This window comes from Adiantum capillus-veneris, chromosome 17 (assembly GCF_014529385.1).
Source record: "Adiantum capillus-veneris isolate H3 chromosome 17, ASM1452938v2, whole genome shotgun sequence".
Classification (NCBI taxonomy): domain Eukaryota; kingdom Viridiplantae; phylum Streptophyta; class Polypodiopsida; order Polypodiales; family Pteridaceae; genus Adiantum; species Adiantum capillus-veneris.
In genome coordinates this window covers 141,230,510-141,247,472 of record NC_140947.1, presented here as the reverse complement: position 1 = coordinate 141,247,472, position 16,963 = coordinate 141,230,510, and positions in this window count along the sequence as shown.

Genomic DNA, 16,963 nt, shown 5'->3' with positions numbered 1-16,963 from the left:
TTGCATGATTGAGAAGTATCTACCCACGAGCTGCCTAACTATCCAAATGCACTTGCTCGTTCATGTAGTAGATGAGGCTGCAGTGGCAGGTATAGTCCACAGCCGTTGGATATTATTTCTAGAGCGATTCATGAAAACACCTAAGGGTTTTGTTCGCCAAAAAGCGCGTCCAGAGGGGAGCATGGCAGAAGGATCACTGGTGCAAGAGTCTCTTGTATTGACGACCGAAATTCTATCCGTTTCTGACCCAGAAATGCCTCGACTGTGGAGCGATGAGGAGGATGCAAGACTGGTGGGAGAGGAGCCGCAAGGGCAAGGGGTGCCGAAGAAAATGAAAGACGCCATGCGAGAAAAGATCATGAACTTCTGTATACTAAATTCAGCACCGATGCAAAAATGGTTTGAAAGGTACGAAGAAGAGAAAGAGAGACGCAATAGAGAGCGACAGGATTTCAAGCGAAGCCGAACGACTAGAGGCTTACCCTTGCCAGACTATCTCACTCCTCTACATGAATTCCTTACAATGGCATGGTTGGACAAAACAGTGAGAGCAGCTCGACAGATCGGAGAACCCATATCTCTAGAAGAGGAAGAGCTGGCTATTGGATGTGACTGGAAGTATCATACATACGTGGCACTATGGTCACATGGAAAGCATTTCAGAACACAAAAAATTGACAACAGAAGAAACACGTTTGACAGTGGGGTAATGGTTAGTTTCATGCAAAAGAGCAGGGCCAGTGCTAGAGACACAAATGCGAGCACTAGCAACCTAGATTACTGTGGTCTGGTGTCAGATATCCTGAAAGTAAGCTTCAGGCGGTTTGAGATGTTTTTGTTGGATGTGAAGTGGTTCAAGGTGATTACTTCTGGTCGCAATGCAATGACACAGAGATGGAAACAAACTTGTGCAAATAGATTCTACAAAGGTTTGGACAGATGCGAGCGACACATTTGCTCTCCCCGAACATTGCTAGCAAGTGATCTTTGTAACGGACCCTCGAGAGCGACAATGGTGGTTTGTGGTTCAGGTTGCTCCAAGAAATAAACAAGTATTTGAAGGGCAAGAGCTCCTGGAGGAAAGTCAGTCAGACGACATCCATACTACTGTGACATTAGATGAGATGGACGAAGGTATGGCAGAGGAAGCTGACAGATATACGAGGGATGACATAGACGAGGCAGAATTGACACTTGTAGATGAAGATGCAATGGATGAAGACAATCTGCCAGAACGAGTTGGGACAGAGTTATGTTTGCAATTAGAGATAGACGATGATACGGTGCAAGATCTTATTGATGATGCCTCACTCGTCGAGGCCTAGGCCTGTAAGTGTTTGTGTGAAGACGTTGATTTAAAATCAAGCTTAAAGTTAATTTAAACAAATGTGTTCTGACGCATTATTTTACTTTCTTTGTGCAGGACTTTAGTATGGCAGACTAGTTTTCAGATCTCGCTTCTATGAGTGCAGATGCATTCATGGGCTTCGTCACATGGATGACGCCTGTTCAGATGGCAGAGGCTTCTCAGTACTGGGTAGCTAGAGGCACGGGTACTACGCCTCCGGGCTTCACACCAAGGGTCCGACGCCTAGGGGGGGGACACCTATGGGGGGGGGGGGGGGGGGGGGGGGGACGCCTACGGGTATGACGCATGCTTCTCCCATCACGGCCGCTTCGACACCTATAGGGGTGGGGCAGAGGCGGGTACCTCCTCATCTCCGCAGCACAGACGCACTTGTTGATCTCGGCAATCGTCAAGTGGAGGTGGTGGTTGCTGTGGAGGAGGGTCCACAGATGCTTCGACCCCTCCTCGCTCACGACCCCCGTCCTACCCATGCACACCTCTCGATACATCTCTTGGCACACCTCGGACACCTTGGGGGGCACACGATCCTAGTGCCTCCAAGCTCTATACTGTACGGGCAGATGGTTCTGTTGACATGGATAGAGTCGGGTCTGAGACATCAGATTCGCCAGCTCGCGGAGCTGCAGTTTTCGACGAGCATTCTAACGTCTTGGCTTGAGCAGGATGAGGACAAAGTCAGTTACATAGTGGAGACCATTCTGAGAGAGTACCAGCCTGCTCCAGGTTCAAACGTTGTTCCGAGGAGGTGGATCAAGGGTGTTTCACGGGACACCGTGAAACATCAACAAGATGCAGCTCGGAAAGCTTTCAGGACCGGCTCACCGAAGCCTTCGGGCATCCCATACGAGACGTGGCTGCAGATCAGGGAGGATGAGCGGACAGCGGACACGCGGTTCAAACAGCAACGTGAGGCTGCGCAGATACGACAGATGACTAGGGGGACATCTCATCTTGGTAGCGGAGACTTCAACACCTTTCACTATGAGTTTGTGAGTTTCTAATCCAATCTTAACTATGACGTTTTTTAAAACGCGATGAATCATGTATTCTTATTACTTTGATTTTTGTATAAACGCAGAATCTTGCGATGCATCAAGTCCCAACACGCCAGGAGGAGTCAGATGGATATCGTAGAGGTATCTATGAAGTATTGAATGATCTTGATGCTTCAGGAGAGCCTGTAGATTGGGAAGCCTTACAGTCTCGCTGATCGCTTGAGGTGAAACGTTAATATGTGTGAGTTGATTTAATTAAGTAAGTATATGTGAAGTAATATCAATACTAATTTTGTGAGTTGTCCTATGTGCAGGTTGTGACGCCTAGTCATCAGTGGACCGGATTTCATCTATATGCTTTGTGAGACACAGACACGCTTCTGTGTCTCTTTTTTGTATAGACATATATGGTTATGGTTATTGTTCAGACAGTTATTGTTTTCCTTATGGTTATGGTTATTGTCATTGTCATTGTATAGACATGGTTATTTCTCCTATTCTTGTATAGACATAGTTATGGTTCAGGTTTTGTTTAACTTTCTGGTTATGCTTATGGTTATTGTTAATTTTGTTTATGGTTATGGTTATTTGCATTATGGTTTTGATCAAAGTGGTTATAGCCGATTATGGTTTTAATTTGGTTATGGTTTTGCACAAATTAAGTTCGTTATGGTTATGCTAAGTTGGTACGGTTATGGTTTTGCACAAAGTTCATTTCATTTCTTTCATTGGCCTTAAATCTCATGTGAGATCTTACATGGATAGCATGTAGGAGGCGTATACATGATATGGTTTTTTTTAAAAGTTTATGTAAAAACGAAGGGAACTCTGCTGAAATTTTTGCGAAAGCACGGTTGATTTTGGTGCTGCTCGGTTTCTTGGACAGAGGGCAGGAAGTCTGGCTGTGGTGGCTGTGTCCATCTTTTCACTGGGCACAGGCCAGGCTACCTGTTCTCTGCCCAAGTTTTTTTTTTTCTGTTATGGTCGTCGATATATGCGTCTATATCCACATCTATATATCCGTCGAAATCTGCGTCGCTATCTGCTTCTATATCTGCGTCGTTAATAAAGCCTTTCCACGCATATATCGACGCAGATTCCGATAGTTTTACAGGGACGCGTATAGCGACGTTAAGCGTCGATATATACGTCGATAACACCTTTTTTTGTTGTAGTGGCTAGCATGCATGCATGCATGACTTCTCTTCCATTCTATTCTTTTAGAATGACACTAGTAAAATGGCGCAACATGGCCTCTCTTACCTTCAAGCCACTTGCTCTGAACATTTTCATAAAAGGAGATCAAGAAAATCTCTCTCTCTCTCTCTCTCTCTCTCTCTCAAGCCAGTGGAGTCTTTCTTTGTCTCGCCTAGATTTTGAAGGAAATAGTGTTTTAAATTGGTTAGAATTTGCTTTAATTTTCAAACTTTTCTCTTGGAAAATCAATTAAAAAATGTGATTGTCAAAATATTTTTCCTTGAACACTGTAGCGTACTCTCTCTCTCTCTCTCTCTGTTTATTGAGAGACGGATTAGAGGTAGACTCAAGCGGGCAGCTGACAACGAGCACCACGCAAGAGAGGCTTACCTTTGGATTGTAGTGTAGAAGGGGGACCGAGAGGGACCTCTCCATTGCTTAGTTGATCAAGTAGCTCCTCAAATCAAAAGGCCTCTGTAGGGGGGCCATGTATTCTGTGTATCCAAACTCTTGGGCGGACATCTCCAGCAAAACTACATGGACAAAGGATATGCTAGTAGGGTGTCCGAATGATGTAGCAGGTGCAATAATCGGGCCCTAGCAACACCGGCACGATCCCTTTCGGGATCTTCATGCACTCTTCACCTCCATGACTTGTGACCTCGGCCTCTTCTTCTAAGGTGTAGTGGCTGATGCTAAAGAGAGAACAATGTCTAGCTTGTAGATGCTCATCATGCTTCATGTAATTATGGATGTTGAGACACTCGTAAAGGGGGTGGGTGTTTGGAGAGCTGCTCACCACGAGACTTAGCACGGACTGCTTCCTCGGCCTCATGCTCGAGAAGCCCAAGGACCGACACCAGTGGTAATTTATGGCGCTCGAGTGCGACACCTTAGAACCATCAAGAAAAATTTCTCAACTCGAGCACCAGCCACATTGGGATCGACATCTCTAGCCTTGCATCTGTGAAGCCCGACACGGCCGATTTGTCGCATCCACTCTACCTATATCAAAATCATACCATCACTGCCTAGCTGGAGTACAGTGCGTCTACCCACCTCATTCGAGTGTGGGCAACAGACAACAACAGCCAATTGCATCCCCCAAATCCAATTTTGAGCATTGTTCAAAACCTTTCGCAGGCAGGTATTTGAGAATCACACAAACAGAATCATAGCAGCATCTGGCAATAACTCTCAAGCTACTATCCTCTATTGCTAGAGTTTCACCATACTGGAATTGCATGAGATGCTAAGGCTTCGCCACAGTACAATACTCATGCATGTCAACTGAGCAGCTCGGCTACATAGGGAGCGATCGGGGGCTGGATTATGAGCCCCAGAGAGAGAGAGAGAGAGAGAGAGAGAGAGAGAGAGAGCCACCTTCCATGGATTCCTCATGCCCTGCCCTCCTGATTTCATCCGCCTACTGCTTGGATGCCTCCGGCTTGAGTTGGCCCCGCCATGTTTGCCCTTGCTTTAAACGTAAGCATTGCCCTGCTGGCCATGCGCCCCCTCTCCCTATTTCATTGGCTCCCGTTGTCTACGCCCCTTGCTCTCAACTGCCCACACGAAAGCATCCTGAATTGCCTCACCGTCCCAGGTCTTCTGACTTCGCGAGGCAGGTCTGCATGCAGCCACGGGAGCTAAAGCTTTTTCGGCCATGTCACGGGTATTGATAACACTCCACGACAGCGCCAGTCTAGTTGACATACACATCAAGAGGTGCGGGCAAACTCTTTGGCTCCGCAGGACGCTTCGGCGACAGCGCCAGTCCAATTGATTCGAGAAGCAAGCTCACCTTGAGCTGCAGGGGGCCACGTGCGGGGTCTCCCCTCTTGCTTCTGTTAATCAATGCCCCGTATCACCTACTTCTTGCAATTGAGGCTGCCCCTCTCTCTCTCTCTCTCTCTCTCTCCACCCACCCAGGAGGCGCAGGGCGCACATGCCCGATCAACGTGCTTCTGCCATGTGTCGTCGGTTGTGGGGGGCGGGGGGGCTTTTTGTTATAGCACTAGTACGGCCGGCTGCCTCTCTCTTTCCTCCTCTCCCCCTCACCCATATAAACCGAAACTCACCGGATGCAGCAAACTTTGACACGTGGCACTGGAAAACCAGTCTCCTTAATATATACTATAGAAATATAGATAGATAGATTTTCAACCGGCTTTTTTGAAATTGAAAATGACACAATAAGCTGAGACAAAGTTTAGGAAATTAGGTTTCTTTTTCTCCTTTTCCCTTTGCCCTCAACCGGCATTTTTGAAATTGAAGATGACACGATATTAAGCTGAGACACATTTTTCCCGTGGTCACGATTCTCTCTCTCTCTCTCTCTCTCTCTCTCTCTCTCTCTCTCTCTCTCTTTACATACGAATTTAAAGTGCGTCTGTGTGTGTGTGTGTGTGTGTGTGCGCACGCCTCTCCCTTGTTCCATAAAAATCAATTTTTGAAACATACAAAATTCCTTTCCTTGAATTTGCAAAGAGGAAATTTTAGGAAATTAGGTTGTTTTTTCAAGTTTTTGTACTATTTTTCTCTATTTTGGGGCAGTTTTCCCCTTGCTCTCAACCGGAATTTTAGAAATTAAAAACGGCACGATATTAAGCAGAGACACATTTTTCCTGAACACTCTGTCTCTCTCTCTCTCTCAAACTGCCTCGACTTTGGAGCTATTGGGTCCCTTCAACAAACAAATGGCATTATGGCAGGATGCAGCGCATGTCTCTCTCTCTCTCTCTCTCTCTCTCTCTCTCTCTCTCTCTCTCTCTCTCGTGTGTGAAATAAACCGCCTGCACTGCGCTACCCTCCGTGCAGCGAGAGCAAGAACTCCCCTTCAATTCCCAATGCGCATTGTGTGACTGTTCCTGCGGCCTTATCTCTCTCTCTCTCTCTCTCTCTCTCTCTCTCTCTCTCTCTCTCTCTCTCTCTCTCTCGTGGACACTCAACCGACGGTGCTGCAGGGTACACACGTCGGATGAAGGATGTCGCGCCATGTGGTAGGGGGGGGGGGGATCCCTGCCCCTTTATTATAGTATATATAAAGTGAAGCTTCACCTTGCATAATTCTAGTAAGTTCTATACATACATACACACACACACATACACACACACACACACACATATATATATATATATATAAAGTGAAGCTTCACCTTGCATAATTCTAGTAAGTTCTATACATACACACACGCACACACACACACACATACACATATATATAAAGTGAAGCTTCACCTTGCATAATTCTAGTAAGTTCTATACATACATATACACACACACACACACACACACACACACACTTTACATATAAATAAGTAAATATATAATATATATTAATGAGTTCTTTTTTTTTAATATGTAAATTTATTCATTTATTTATCTATTAATGAGCGAACCATGGTAAAGAGAAGAAAAACCGGTGCAATGTCAAAACTTAGCTCAAAAATCCTACAAATATAAAAAAAAAACTGCTAGTATTTTTGGTTTGCTTCTTTGCTAGGAGGACACTCGATCGCTTAATAAAAAGAGACATTCCCAAACCTTGCTTCACCTTATATAATTTTAATTAAACTCAACCTAATGATTTTATCACTTTCTTATTGTTTTAGAAAGTCATCGTGACCCTTTCACTTTTGTTTAATAAAAAAGTACTGGTATTAAAAAGGTAGGAAAGAGAAAATACAAGGCCTCAAATGCAGGGAAAGAGGCAGTCCCATCATGAGAAATTATAGAAGATTACAAGCATCAGCCACTGAGGCTCTCTCTCTAGAGTAAACCGACAGTAAACCATCTCTCTATTTGTTACAAGGAAGACTTCTTTGAATAGTGTACAAGGGATTTGTAGTAGGGACATCCTTAACAGATTGAAGGGATAATTTGGAAAGACTTTTCAATTCAAAAAGAAAGACAAAGGAAGTCTTAGACTCCGAAACACTGAATAAAGCATCCAACCTTTGGGTCCAAGCATACCAAATGAAAGCATTCCTCCATAGATTCTAGAGAGGGATATGCAACTGATGGCATTCTCCCAGCAAAAGCTCCAAGTATGAGGGGTTGCAGGTGAAGTGTTGCACAAGCTTTAGAGAGCTAATGAAGAAGTGGCTTAAGCTTAGGGCATAACATAAACAAATGAGGGACATCTTCTGGTTGTCCACATTTGGGACAAGAACCATTGCCTAAGCCTGCTGTCAAAGCCGTGCTGCTTGTCCAAATGCCTTGATGTAGAACCATCCAACTAAAGAATGCTTGTTGATAGGGATGGGGAAGCTCCATATAGATTTGAATCGAAAGATCCATTGCTTGCTACTCCATGTGACTTTCCATTTCTGGTTGACCTTGGCTTTTAGATCTGAGTCAGAATTTGAAGTGTAGCTTATCTACTGAAATATCAAGCATGTAACATATTGCAATGTGTTTCCCTTGCAAACAAAAGGGCTACTGCAGCCTTTCAGCTCTTAAAGATGAGGAAGCTTGCTGGTTAATTCTGCAAGACAACAAGAAGACAACTAAAATTTGTTACAAATTTCAATAGTAGAGAGCAGTCTGCCTTGATGGTGGATGTCCCCCCAAGTCTTTACTCATTTTTTGAAACATTTGTGACCTTTGATGTCAAGGACAGAACCTTTCTTGCGAGGTATCTTCCCTAACCCGATTGAATCCTGCATATAAAAATCAGGGTTAGCAATAAGATCATTAGCAAAGTGATAGAGTTTTTTTGTTGTCAATCCAAGCATTCCAAAATCTGGCTGCTATGGACTGAGACGAGCATTTGATCTCAGCTAGAGCTGTTATGATGTCCCAAATGGAGAGTTCTATCTAGACCTTGTAGTTCTTAAAGTAACATTTACATGTAGTGAATTTGAGAAGACAAGCCCAATAATTAGTAGAAAGTATAACTCGATGAATCTATTTAGCTGCTAACTTCATGGCCAGTCTACCAAGATCAAGCACACCCAATCCTCCTCTAGTTTTGTGCATACAGCAAGTGTTCCAGGCAACTTTAGGTACTTTAGCACCCAGATCATTACCACCCCAGAGGAATCTCATGGCTAATTGTATGGCTTGATTCACTTGTAGCTTGGAGGGTTTCTAGCAGGAGATGTAATATGTAACATTTAATGGCCAAAACTTGTGTGTAGTGCAAATTAGCATGAACATAGTGGGCATTTCATTAGAATAGATTCCTAATGAGAATTACAAGAGTGATTGGGTGGAGAGAGCAACAAAAAGCATAACACCTAGTTTGTAATGAAATTGGACTATTTAATTTGAGAGTAGCGGAAATTAATGAGAGTACTTTTGAGAAATGACTTTGTAAGCATAGCGGGTGAACATAATTGAAGATAGCAACATAATCATAGCAATTAGTTAACTTGGCATGAACAATACTTTTGCATGAGAGAGAATTTAGAGAACATGACAACAGTTGAGGACCGGATTTATGTGGAGCCGGTCCCCCCTCCAATAGGCATTTGTATTATGATTTCTCCCATTAAGAGAGACTTGTTACAATACAATCTTTGTGTTCCTTGTGACCTAGGTGATGCAATGAAGATGGAAAGCTTCATGCATCACAAACATAACATAAACTTGAAGAAAGCTTTAACTATCCCAAGCCTCAGCCCCAAGACCTCAAACACCTTCGAAGGTGGAGAGAGCTAGCAGGGAATGAGGGTAGGGAAGAGGAAGAAGAAACATTTCGTAGGAGAAAGAATTAGTTCCTCACTTATCATAACTCTTGTTGCTAGAATACATATTAGCATAGTAATGAAGAAGAAGGAGATGGCAAGCTTAAGCATTGAAGCATGGCTCTTGGTTGGATTTGCACTACATATCCAAGAGTGTTGGTGTAGGCTCTCAACCTCTACTTGCTTGGAGAAGGAGAGGGAGCTCTTGCACTTTGCATAGCACACAATGAGAGTGTTTGTGAGTGTGTGTGGGTGAGTATACCCCCTAAGCAACCCCCTAGCTTGCTTGGGTCGACCCCCCCTTGTAGCTCATGCTTGAAGCTCATTGGACCCCTCCCGGCCTAGCCAATCACAAGCAGGAGGCATTACAAGCAGTAAGGGTAGCCTTGAGACAAGTGTCCCCCTTTCCCCTTTGAGAGAGAGGGCTAGATAAATGCTAAATCAATTAATTAAATCTCCTAAATTATTATTGGACCCCTTGGGTGGCCAACCAATAGGCTTCAGGCACACCATGAGGGCAACATGAGGAGGAACTTGACAAGTGTCCCTTTTGCTTTCTTTGTACCATGCATGCCTTGTGTGAGTGTGTGGGTGTTCTCTCTCATCCCCCCTCATGTAGGGCTCGCCCTCTCCTTGTAGGGATTGAATCTTTGACTTTTTGACACCTCAAGCCCCTCATGCATAGGCCCAGTTCCCACCACAAGCTTGGCTCATAAGCACTTTAAGCTTGGGTTGGGTTCTCTCCTCAAGTGCAACCCTAGCATCTCAAGCATGTCAAGCACCTCAAGCATCTCAAGCACCTCAATCATCAAGCACCTCAAGCACCTTAGTCATCAAACATGACAAGTAGGACAAGCACCTCGATCTGGGCCGGGTTCCTGCGCCTCAAGCTCAGCCCTAGCTTACCTAAGGTCAAAGGCCTTTTACACACGTTATTGGAGGTCAAAGGCCTTTTACACACGTTATTGGAGGTCTTCAATGAAGCTAACCCTAAGGTCTTATGCTCCATTTGTTATCCTTGCTCTTTGATAGACCATCTCTCATTTGGGCCCCTTTACCATTGGCCCCGTGTTGAGATAGATCTATAAGCACATGTCTATATCTTAACACTTGTTCCCGTTTATTCTCCCACATTAAGTGATCAATTTAATATGAGAGAATCATTTGGGTTGGTTAGATATTAGATATTAGATTTTATGACATAGTTAGATAGCACGAACAATACTTTCAAAAGAGAGAGAAATTAAGCTATTGACAACAGTGTTACCATATACATGTGGTAGTGATGTGTGTGAACACACTAGGACCGCCGGGGCATTTTTTCCCTCTTTAGGAGGTTTTTTTCCCCCGTGCATTATATATACGCCCATCACTCTAGGGCTATCTATCTTTCCATTGCACACTAAGTAACACACTCTCTATTGTGTGCCTTGAGCTTCCTTCGTCTTCTCCAAGTTGTGTGTGTTTCTCTGCAACCCTAATTCCAACAATTGGTATCAGAGCAAGTCACGTCCTCCCGCGCTTAGTCGCTAGCTGCTCCAGCACACGCCTGCTCACTTTCTCCGATTTCAGTGAGCTTTGGCGAGCGTTCGCAGGTCGACAAAATTTTTGGGAAAGCTCGAGGAGCTTGGTCTGCTCAGAATTCTAATTTGGGCTCATTTCGGCCTCCGTTTCCACTACAGGCAGTACTGCACAGGCTATTTCGTCATTTTGTGCAGAATTTCTGTCAGTGACGTTTTCTGCATAACAGGTGCCTTATAGTCTTCTACGGTTTGTGCTATATAGTACAGGTTGTTCCCGCTCCGTTTCTCCTATTTTCGGGCAGTTTTCACATTAGGTGCAACATTTACCATGGCTGACAACAACAACACAGATGTGTTCAAGATGTTTGCTGCTGAGGACAGGTTGGATGGGGACAACTACCCTATGTGGGCTTATATGATGCAACATGTTCTTGTGTCAAAGGGTGTCTGGAACATTGTGCAAGGCATTGATGTACGTCTTGGTTCTGAGGATGTAGGTGATGTTGAGGATGTTGCAGGTCTTGCTGCAAGGATTGCAGCTGTTAGAGTTGTTTTGCCTACGACAGAACAAGCTTGTTGGGATGTTAAGGATGCGCAGGCTCATGCATTGATTGCGTTGTCTGTGAAGCGCACCATTGTTCCTCACATCCGTTCAGCAAAATCTGCAAAACAGGCTTGGGATATTTTAGCAGGTCTTTATGCAAGCCGCAATGAGGCTAAAATTGCTTTGCTGCGTAAAGAGCTGGAGTCGAAGATTATGCATGAGGAAGATGATATGGACACTTTCCTTGCTAGTGTCAAGGATATCAATGAGCAACTTATTTCTGCAGGTGAAGTCATTTCAGACAGTTCCCTTGTGCAAACTGTTCTTGCTGCCTTACCAGATTCCTACCAGACTTTTGCTAGTACTTGGAGACTTATGACCCAAGGAAATCCTGAAGTTGTCAAGTTTGATGCATTATGCACATTGCTGTTGCAAGAGTCACTTTCTAGAAAAAACAGGACTAGGCAGCGTGCAATTGAATAGGCTTTTATTGCTTCTCAAAGAAAGGGTGGTAACAGTAATACAGCCACTTCTTATGGTTTTGCTGCGAGTGGCAAAAATTCTGTTCCTAATGCTTCTGCTGGCAGCACTTCGTCTGGCAATTCTGGTGATAAGGGCAAAAAGAAGATGCGTTGCCATTATTGTAAAGCCAATGATCACTTGATCAAGTCGTGTCCTAAGTTGAAGGCCAAAGAGGCTAAGAAGAAAGAGGGTGGTTCCACTGCAAATGCTGGTTCCACTACAAATGCAGCCATTGTTGAGTCTTCTGTGAAAGGAGACTGTGTTGCTGATGTTGATGCAGAATGGGCTTTTAGCACAGAGTGCACTTACAATCCTGCTGTCCATGATGCATGCTTGTCAGTTGCTGCAGATTCACATGTGTGGTATTTCGACAGTAGTGCTACAAAGCACATAACCTCACATCGTGTTTACCTCTCTTGAGTCTGTCCCTCATGGGAATTCAGTCACTTGTGCCAACAATGCCTCTTATCCAGTTCAGGGAGTTGGAAAGATTGTGCTCACTGTGCTAATGGCAGTTCCTTCACACTTGTTGATGCACTTTATGTACCTGGGATCAAGAAGAATCTCTTGTCTATATCCCCACTTGCTAGACTTGGACTTGTAGTCAAATTTGTGGATGACAGATGTACAGTTCATGATCTCAGTTTTGGTGATGAAATTGTTGCATCTGGGCTTTTGTGCCGTGGGCTGTATAAGCTCACTTTGTATGACAAGTGTGGACAAAATTTTGCAAATGCTGTTGCAGATTCAAGGGCTATTTCAGATGCAAAACTTTGGCATGCACGTTTTGGTCATCTGAATTTTGCCAGTTTGCTGCGTTTGCAGAAATCTGATATGGTTGCTTCTTTGCCACCTCTTGAAGCACCTGTCAAACTTTGTGAAGGCTGTATTTTGGGTAAGATGCAGCGTTCTAAATTTCCAAAGGATGGTTCGGTTCGGGCCACATGCAGGTTGCAGCTTGTGCATAGTGATGTTTGTGGGCCCATGCAAACTCCGTCCTTGGGCAATTACCTGTACTTCGTGACTTTCATTGATGATTACTCCAGGCATGCATGGGTATTTTTTCGCTTTAAAGCGAAGTCCGAAGTTTTTATGTGCTTCAAACAATTTCTGGCTATGGTTGAAAATGTCTCGAAATGTACTATGGGCACCCTCCGTTCCGATCGAGGGGGGGAGTATATGTCTCATGAATTTAATGCATTTCTGGCTAGTTGTGGGATAAAACACCAATGTACAGTGCCTTATACACCTCAGCAAAATGGTGTTGCTGAGAGGAAAAACAGGTCACTGACGGAAATGGCACGATGTATGGTCAAAATTCAAGCTTTGCCACATTCTTTTTGGCTTGAGGCCATTATGTGTGCCACTTATGTACTTAACAGGTGTCCTACGAAAGCTTTGCAGTCTATTACTCCATATGAAGCATGGCATGATAGAAAACCTTCTATTGAGCACATGCGTGTTTTTGGCTGTTTGGCATATGCTTTGGTGCCACAAGTGCAGCGCAAAAAATTGGATGATAAGGCTGTCAAATGTATTTTTGTTGGTTATAGTGCTGAAAGCAAAGGTTACAGGTTGTATCATCCGCAAACAAAACGTATTCTGGTTTCTCGGGATGTAGTGTTTGTGGAAGATTCTGTTCAACCCTTGCTGTCATGTACTAGAGACAGTAATGTAAGCTCACAGGACATTTATGACACTTTGTTGCCTCTTTTCAGTGGTGGAAATACGAATGTAAGTTCCAATGAGGCAAATGTACAACCTATGGGGGTTTCTAAAAATGTTTTAGATAAGCCTATTACTAATGCAGATGTACATAATGTACTTAATGAGGAAATGGCTGAAAATGAGCAGGCTAGAGGTATGCCAAAATGGCTGGTGCACACTTTGCGTGATAGTAAATTGGATGCACCTTTGTCTAGTCGTACTCGTTCAGGCTCTCGCCATGCATCTTATGCATCAGATTGTTATGCTTTGGCTGTGTCTAGTTTACATGATGTTGAGGAGCCCCTGTCTTTTGATGAAGCACAGAATTCAGAAAATTGGATGGCTGCCATGCAATCAGAATATGATGCACTTATAGAAAATGACACATGGACTTTATGTGATTTGCCTCCTGGCAAAAAGGCCATTGGTACGAAGTGGGTTTACAAGTTGAAACGCAAGCCGGATGGTGAGATCGCCATAAGACTCGACTTGTTGCAAAAGGTTATGCACAGCAAAAAGGCATAGACTATGAAGAGACTTTTGCTCCCACTTGTCGTATGACTACTATGCGTTTTCTATGTGCATTGGCAGCTCATTTTGGTTGGGATGTACATCAATCAGACATTGTTACTGCTTTCTTGAATGGTGACATATTTGAGAAAGTTTATGTAACGCAGCCTCGCGGTTTTGTCATAAAAGGACAAGAGGACAAAGTGTGCAAATGTAACAAGGCTTTGTATGGGTTGAAGCAATCTCCTCGTGCTTGGTATGAGAAAGCCGACACTCATTTGGTCAAACAAGGCTTTCGTAACAGTCCAACAGAAAGCACATTGTATGTAAAGTGTGAGGGTGATGTACTTCTCATTGTGGTTCTTCATGTTGATGATTTGCTGATCACTGGACCAAATGAGAGACATATTGCTGAATTTAAGGCTGATTTGAATGCTACTTTCAAGATGAAAGATTTGGGGCTGTTGCATCATTATTTGGGTGTACAGTTTAAGCAGTGTGATGGTGGTATTGCCTTGTGTCAAAAAAGTTACATAGAGACATTGCTATGTAAGTTTGGACTTGAGGATTGCAAACCTATTGCCACTCCCATGGAAACAGGTTTGAAGTTAAGTCTACATTATGCTGGCGATCCTGCTGATGTCACTCTTTACCAAACTACTGTTGGCTGCCTCATTTATGTATGCAACACGAGGCCGGATATTCAGTTTGCAGTCTCACAGGTCAGCAGATTTATGCATAGCCCAGGGTCTAAGCATTGGCAGGGTGTCAAGAGAATTTTCCACTATCTTAGTGGCACTTTACATCTTGGCTTGTTTTATCCCAAAGGGGGATCATTGCCGCCAGAATTACATGCTTTTTCGGACTCAGATTGGGCTGGTTGTTTTGACACGCGAGTGTCCACAAGTGGTTTTTGTTTCATGCTTGGCAGTTCATGTATATCATGGTTGAGCAAGAAGCAACCTACTCTGGCCACTTCGAGTTGTGAGGCTGAGTACAGGGCAGTCTTCACAGCTACGGTTGAGTGTGTATGGCTCAGACGCCTTATGGCTGATTTGGGTGTTGGACATGACACTGCCAACACTATCTACACAGACAGTCAGAGCGCATTGGCAGTTGCGAGGAACCCAATTTTTCATGCTCGCACAAAGCACATTGAGGTGCATTACCACTATGTCAGGGAGAGGCTCTCAACAGGAGAGATCAACTTGGCTTATGTGCCAACACAGGACAACCTTGCAGATCTTTTCACAAAGGCATTGTCTCGTGAGAAGCTTGAAGCTTTCTGCGAAGCTTTGGTCTTACTCCCCTTTGTGGACTGATCCTGTCCTCAGGGCATGGCACTTCCCTTTACTCATGTGCCAGCTCTCGTTCACCGCATCACTCCAGGGGGGATTTGTTACCATATACACGTGGTAGTGATGTGTGTGAACACACTAGGACCGCCGGGGCATTTTTCCCCTCTTTAGGAGGTTTTTTTCCCCCGTGCATTATATATACGCCCATCACTCTAGGGCTATCTATCTTTCCATTGCACACTAAGTAACACACTCTCTATTGTGTGCCTTGAGCTTCCTTCGTCTTCTCCAAGTTGTGTGTGTTTCTCTGCAACCCTAATTCCAAAAAACAGTTGAGGACCGGATTTGCATGGAGCCGGTCCCCCCTCCAAAAGGCTTTGTATTATGGTTTCTCCCATCAAGAGAGACATTGTACAATACATTTCTTTGTGTTCCTTCAAGACTAGCTAGTGCAATGAAGATGAAAGCTTCATGTGCAAAACACTTAGCAAACACAACATCAATTATCCCCGGTCTCAGACCCAAGACCTCACATACCTTCGAAGATGGTGAGAGCTAGCTGGGTATGAGAGTAGATTGAGAGGAAGAAGGAGTATCTTACGAGAAAGATGTACATCTCCTCACATAATCACTCATATTAGCATAGCTTAGCTTAGTAATTAGCATGGTAGAGGAGATGAGCATGCATTGAAGTTGGCTCTTGGTTGGATTTGCATCCACATGCCAAGAGTGTGTCAATGTAGGCTTCTATCTCACAAGCTTGGAGTAGGTGATGAGCTCTCCATTAAAGCTTGGGAAGAGATAGTCTTTTTCTTGCTTCTCACATAGACTGTGTGAGAGTGTGTGTGTGATAATGCCTTGCAAAAATCAGCCCCCTCTCTCCTTTGGGCGACCCCTCTTGCTATTTGCTCTTGCTGTCCTCCCATTGGACCTCCCTAGGGCTAGCCAATGACAATTAAGCAGCATAAGTGATAGCCTTCTGACATGTGTCTCCCTTTCCCCTTTTGTGAGAGCTTTAGGTATTTTAATAATTCTACTAAACTCTCATTGGACCCCTTTGCCTCCTGGCCAATAGGAATCAGGCAAGCCATTGGGCTGCTGAATGCTCATTGGACCCCTTGGGAGACTGAGTCATCCAAGAGACTTAATTTTCATTGGTTCTTTTTATTAAGTGTTTTTAAATTAATTAAACTAGATTTACTCTAGCCTAATTCTCATTGGTCCACCTCCAAGGCCATCCAATAGGAATTGGGTACACCTTGTGGGCAGGGAGCTGACATGTGTCCCTCATTCCCTTTGTGTAAAGGGAGCTTGTGTGTGTGTGTGTGTGTGGCTTTCTCTCTCATCCCCTACATGCAAGGCTCGCCCCCTCCCAAGTAGGGATTGCAAAGACTTTTTTGTACACACACAAAGCATCCAATTCCCTTAAGGTTGACCTTTGGACACAACCTTTGAATTTTGGAACCTTAGCATTTTGGAAGTCTTAATGGGCTGAACCTTAGGGTCCTTTTAGCCCATTGTTGCACATGGCTCTTTTGCAGATGGCCCCCCCTTTGGATCCCTACTGTGGCTGGTCTGCTAGCTTAACCAATATTCTAGCTTTTTCTC